The sequence below is a fragment of the Pteropus alecto genome, unplaced genomic scaffold (assembly GCF_000325575.1).
Source record: "Pteropus alecto unplaced genomic scaffold, ASM32557v1 scaffold42, whole genome shotgun sequence".
Lineage (NCBI taxonomy): Eukaryota > Metazoa > Chordata > Mammalia > Chiroptera > Pteropodidae > Pteropus > Pteropus alecto.
The window spans coordinates 3,718,875-3,725,100 of NW_006434825.1; the positions used below are offsets into that span (position 1 = coordinate 3,718,875).

The 6,226-nt window shown below is 40.0% G+C and overlaps 1 protein-coding gene across 1 annotated transcript in view; it reads left to right on the top strand.

The window, feature by feature from the left end:
• Positions 1 to 6,226, top strand: part of ADAMTS18 (ADAM metallopeptidase with thrombospondin type 1 motif 18) — a 364,329-nt gene that overhangs the window by 56,170 nt on the left and 301,933 nt on the right. The window lies entirely within an intron of this gene.

The window sequence follows — 6,226 nt, forward strand, 5'->3', positions numbered from 1 at the left end:
ACAGCAAGAATTTTTTTTTTTCTTTAGTTTCCTTTTTAAAAATGTTCTTCTTTAAAGTAATCGTATCTTAAGACGAGCTGTGTAGCTATTATAAGTGGAAAATCAGTACGACTTGCCATCAAGAGAAAGTATGTGTGTAAAAATAAATTCAACACACAACAATATTACTTAATTTCAGCTCGATACTGTGGCCCCCTGAAGGTTTTGAGCCTGAGACCTCTTCCCTGTCAAACAAGGGGATTAGAAAGTGCTAGAAAGAGGATTTAAAGATGTTTTAGGCCCCCCTTGAGATTTTCTTTTCTTGACAAAATAATCAAGAGGCCCGAAGGAGAACAGCTTCTTCCCCATGTGATTCAGAGTTATTTAATGTCTTGTCTGCAGGCAGCTAGTCATTGTGTAATCTACCTAAAACCACCTAATATACCACCAGTGGGACTCCTCTAACACTCGTGGAAACAGCTTTAAATCAAAGTGATGGAAGCATCACCTACTAGCAAGATCTCCCTCTGTTGTCTAGAGGTGAGAAGCTGCTTAATTCCTTCAAGAGGAGGGAAGCTACAGGTCTACCCCAGAAGCTGTTTGTGACATGAAAAAAAAACTAGAATCTAAGAGCACCCACCACCTGGCTAGCAGGCTGCATTTCTTTCTTTATTTTAATGTCTTGGAATAAAAATAATTGAACTAGTTTCTGGGAACTTTGATTCTCTCTTTTTCTCACATCCCACATTTTCAGCTTGCCACAAAGTCTTATAGGTTTTGCATCCCAAGTAATGCCACCTTAGTCTAACTTTCATGCACTATTGCCTGAACTTGATAATACTTTCCTGCTGCTGCCTCTTTACCCTTCAATCCATCATCTAGATAAAAGTGATCTTCTAAAAACAATGTGGTTTTTACTGTAGTCTTGTCCTGCTTAAAGATTCCTAAGTAACTTGCCCAAGGCCACACGATTTGTAAGTGTCAGAGCTAGGATCCAAATTCAGTTGTCCAGTTCCAAAGGCCATAGTTTTATGACTGTATCAGTCTTTTTTGACAAAGATATAAGTTAAACAACTGACCTTCTTCTGCAAAAAGTATTTTGTGGGCTTTAAGAACCCAAATATATTCAATATTTCCCAAATCTAAGCATGGCTATTAACCAGTTAACATTTATTAAGCATTAAATAAACCTGGATTTTTTTGGTTGAAGTGGTAGAAACACACTTAAGTTGGCTCAAATACTCTTATATCAGCTGTGTACTCTGTATAACTGAAAAGTTTGGGAGGTAGGGCTAGCTTCCGGCATGGCTGAATCCAGGAATCAGATCTCTAGAACTCGGCCACTGTCTCTCTCTCAGCCCTACTTGTATCTGTGTTGCTCTTTTCTAGAGCAGTTCTCCCCCTTGTGGTGATAGGATGGCTGGTGAACTCCCTAGCCCCAGCAACCTACACAGAAAGGCTACGCACTTCCTTGAATTATACTTGCGAAAGTTCCAGGACTGAGTTTCATTGGCCAAGCTTGGGTCACATGACAATCACATACCAATCATTGTGTCAGGGAAATGGATTATGCTGATTGGCACAACATAGATCATGTGTCCACATCTCGAATCAGGGAGTGGAGTCAGCCCAGTCTGACATAAATGGACATAGACTGGAGGAAGATAGTTCCTAAAGGGAAACGGAGACACGATTACAAGGAAAGAATGGGGAGCAGAGGGGAATAAATGCTGGACAGGCAAAAGCAACAGGTGCTGCTTTTACCTAATCTGTGCTTATGAGTGGTTGTAGATCGTGTGGGTTGAAAAGGCATGGTTTTGCTCTCAAAGAAGTAGTAATCAGGTAGGTCTTCTCCTCTGGTGTTCACACCATGAATATGTTTTACTACATGGCGAAAGGGACTTTGCAAGTGCAATTAAGACAAATATTCAATTGATAATCGGTAGTTGGGCATTTCTCAGTCACTGAGTCATCTGGAAACCTCTCACTCCATCTCCTTCCTGAAAGCTTCCCTAAAAAGGGGTGTAGATGAGAAGGAAATAGTGGCATAGCAAGCGCGGTTAAGTGACCACCTACTTCAGAATCGCCTGGGTGTTTAATAAAAACCATAGAACCCTTTTGAATCAGAAGCCAGTTGAGACTTAGAAATCTGCACTTTTTAAAAATTTATTTTTATTTATTTTTATTATGGTGACATTGGTTAATGAAATCCAGTAGATTTCAGGTGTACCATTCAACAGTAAGGTGTATATATATTGCATTGTATGTTCATCTCCCACAGTTAGATTTCTTTCTGTCACCACAGATTTGACCCCTTTTACCCCATCTACCTCTCCTCTCCCCCTCTATCCTACCCTCTGGTAGTCACTAGTCTATTTTGACCATGTCCATGAATCTCTGTTTGTTTGTCCTGATTGTTGCTTTTAGATTTATATCCTACATATAAGTGATGTCATGTGGTTTTCAACTTTTTCTGTCTGCCTTATTTCACTTAACATGATTATCTCATTTTAAGGTAACCTTCCCAGGCTGACGTTTAGGTACACTTAACTTTGATAATAACTGGCTTGTGAAGTCAGTGGAACAGAAGCTTAGGAATGTAGAATTGGCCAGAATATTCGAAATTTAGAAATTTGAGCTTCTGCTCAAAAGCCCTTTTGCTTCTCTTTTCTCAAACTTTCCACTTATCTGCTTGCTTTGATAGTGATTGCATGTTTCAAAGTGTGCAGATGGTCCAGTGGAAGTGTTAGAGGTGAGACGGGTATGTGGCAGAGCTATTTAAAGTAGATACATGACGGTGGTTGGTGAAAAAAACTCTTTGAATTCTGGGCTTTTCCCATCTCAAGCCCTGCTTCAGCATTTTAGAATAAGAGTTCTGAGTTTGTGGTCCATGGATAATTTTAGAGTGTTTACAGAGCTTCTGGAGGCTAGACTTCAAACTTTGTGTTAAAAACATATATATGAATTTTCTGTGGCATTTTCTAGGCTGTAGCATTATCTCAAGGTGGTTTCCGATCTTGAGAAATATCAAATATCACCACTCTGAAGACTCATTTTCTCAGGGACCAAGGTCTGCTCACAAAGATTCCTTAGAAAGAGCTTGGACAAAGTCTGCTTCTAGTTTCATCTTGTAGTCAATCGGAACTCTGAAAGCCCCAGCTGCCAGCCCAGCACCTTTCCTGTGCCTTGGGATTATAGAAATATGAAAGGAATTTGTTTTGCCGAGTAATTTTAAGTAACTTGAGCTGTGTATTTGGGGGAAAGAGAAAAATCTATCAAGCAGTCCTGTATCCTATGGCACAGACATTTGTACAACCCACATGCCCCCCAAATCGGAATCACTATTACCTTAAGAACAATGGGTGGTCCAGGAAGTTGTATGCCTGATTTTAGAAAGCCAGACTCATCACTGGGGCTATCTTTAACAGAACTCTTTGTTGAACAATGGTTTTTACCCCAGAATGTGATCACAGCTGTTTTATTTTAGCTAATGCAGCAATTCATGCAATTAAATCCATATTCCTCTGTGGCTATTTATTTTCATGAAGTAGTTCTCAGTGTATTGTCATGGAAGAATTCTTCAGACTTGCAAAGTTAAAACAGAACGTAGATTTTTTTTTTTTCTTCAAAAATAGCCACATCTGCTTCTTTAAATTGTCTCTTTTTTGTTGATGTCTCATAAGGATGTCAACTTTTAGTCCCTAGGAGGTGAGTTCCATTGAGAGAAATGAGATTTATTATTCAGAGTCTATAGGATATGTATTATGGTAAATCATATTCCAGGATAATGAGAAGGACCTATTTCTTTTATCAGCAAAATAAATTATAGAGCTAATGTTAAAATCTTATATTGTTATAAAATTAAATAAAAAATATTTCCTGATTGTAAAATTGTATGTGAACAAAAGATCTGATATATTTTATTACATGATCTTTCCTTGTGATTATATATTGTGCAATTATTATATCAGTCAACAAATATTTTTTGAGCAGCTACTGTATGTCAAGAATGGCAAATAATTCTTGTGGACACAATTCTTGACCTTGTTTAGTTTTTTATCATTTCTGGAAAGGCAGACTAGGACTAAGCAAATAAAGAAATGAATAGACAAATTGTGGTATGTTCTAGGATTGTGGTACATTCTAAGAAGCCCCCGTTGCACATTCTATTTAAGCTGAGGCTTAAAGGAAAAATTATTTTTAAAGAAAAGCTTCACATATTCATATGAATAGGGGAAGAGCATAGCAGGCAGAGGAAATGGCCCATGTAAAGGCTTGAGGTGGGAAAGAACTTGGCGTGTTCGAAGAATGACAGGGTTAGCGACATGGTTGGACCATAGTGAGTGAGATAAATGTGGATAGGAAATGAATACAATTGTTCTTGCTTTATTGCAATGTGATTACACTAGTAGGTCTGAGATTACATTGGCATAGTTGGTGTCATCTTGCTTGCCACTGCCTAGGGATAAGGTGTGCCACCTTCAACAAAATCCAGGATGAGATATACAGAGAACATGGGTGGGTGGGTGTTATGAACTAAATGCGTGCGTCCCCCACTCTCCCCAAACTCATTTGTTGAAGTCCAGCTCTGCAGTGTGATAGTATTTGAAGGTGGGCTTTTGGGAAGTAATTAGGTCATGACAGTAGAGCCCCTGTGAATGGACTTGGTGCCCTTATGAGAAGAGATCGGAGAGAAATAATCCCAAGCTCGCTTGCGTGCTCGCGCTCTCTCTCTCTCTCTCTCTCTCTCTCTCTCTCTCTCTCTCTCTCTCTCTCTCTCCCTCTCCCCGCCCTTTGTCATGTAAGGAGGATATAGTGAGGTACCCAGGACCCTTTCAACCAGAAGAGGGCCCTCACCAAGAACCGAACCCTGCTGGCACCCTAATCTCAGACTTCCAACCTCCAGAACTCTGAGAAATAAATGGTTGTTATTTAAGTCACCCCATCCATGGTATTTTGTTATAGAGCCCGAGCTAATACATAGGAGCGAAAGTACTGGGAGTACTTTAAGAAGGGAGCAAATGAGTGAGTGATTAGTTTTTGCTTAGCAGTAATGAGAACAGCAACCAACCTGCAGAGCTCATGGAGCCAGAAGCTGGCCAAGATGCTGGAGAAATTATTTCAGCCCTTTGGGCTAAACTAGAACCAGGGCAACTTGATATTTTTACATGGTTTATGATTGTTATGTTGGTTTCCTTGTTGCTTACTCTTAAATACACAGAGAAATACCTAACTTTGTCAGCAAGTCTCCACTGTGCTAAAGGGAAGTAATGAAGAGTTTCCATCCATTCCCCCCATTTGCAAGACTCGGACTAAGGAATTGAGGGGTGATCCTGGATGGTGAGGTAGCAGAATCAGAGAGAAGGGGAGGAGAGAGAAAGGGAATAAAGTCTGCTTGGTCAACTTCCCTCCTTCTGTTCCTTAAATGAGTCAGTTATTGCTCAATACATGTGGTTTGTAAAGATGATCTGAAAATATTGGGATTGGACTCCATCCTGCCCATTTGATTCACTTTCACTGATTATCTACTCTATGCAAGGCCCTGGGATAGATAACTCTGGGAAATATTAATATGAATTACATAGTGACTCTCACCTCAAGAAGCCTGAAAATGTTCGGGAGAGTTGTCATGTATATAAATAAGTACCATGATAATTCAAAGCAGGGACAGATTATTTCTGGAGGGAGGAATCTGGAATGGTTTTATGAAGGGGGATAAATTTAAGTCGGCCTTTGAATTATTGGTGGGATTCGGGTGACAGATATGAGAGCTGGAAGGAATGTCAGGCACAGAGAACGTATCGTTATAGACAGAGCAGTGCGACTCTGTCATTGGTATTTGCGAGTATTGCCCGGGGAGCCTGTTAAAAGTCGTAACAGTAGAGATCCATTCAGAGAAATTCTGATTAACAGGGCCGAAGATGGCACTAAAGAATTGAATTTTAAGCTCACGTCAGTTGAATCTGGTGCAGAGAGTCTAAGAACCACCCTTGGAGGAATGCTAGACTAGAGGAGAGAAGGCGAACCCCAGAGGGAGGAATATTTGTTGAAGGGCATTAGTGAGGGATAAACTTAGAAATGGTAGGAACCGGGCACATAGAAAATCTTAAAAGCTCAGTGCTTTATTTTGCAACACAGCTACCACTTTTGAACCATCGCTACAAACTAGATCCTCAAAAGAACACTGTAAGAAAGTTATTTTAGTCCCATTTAAGGTGAAGGTACCTGACCTGTGATGAGGTTAAGG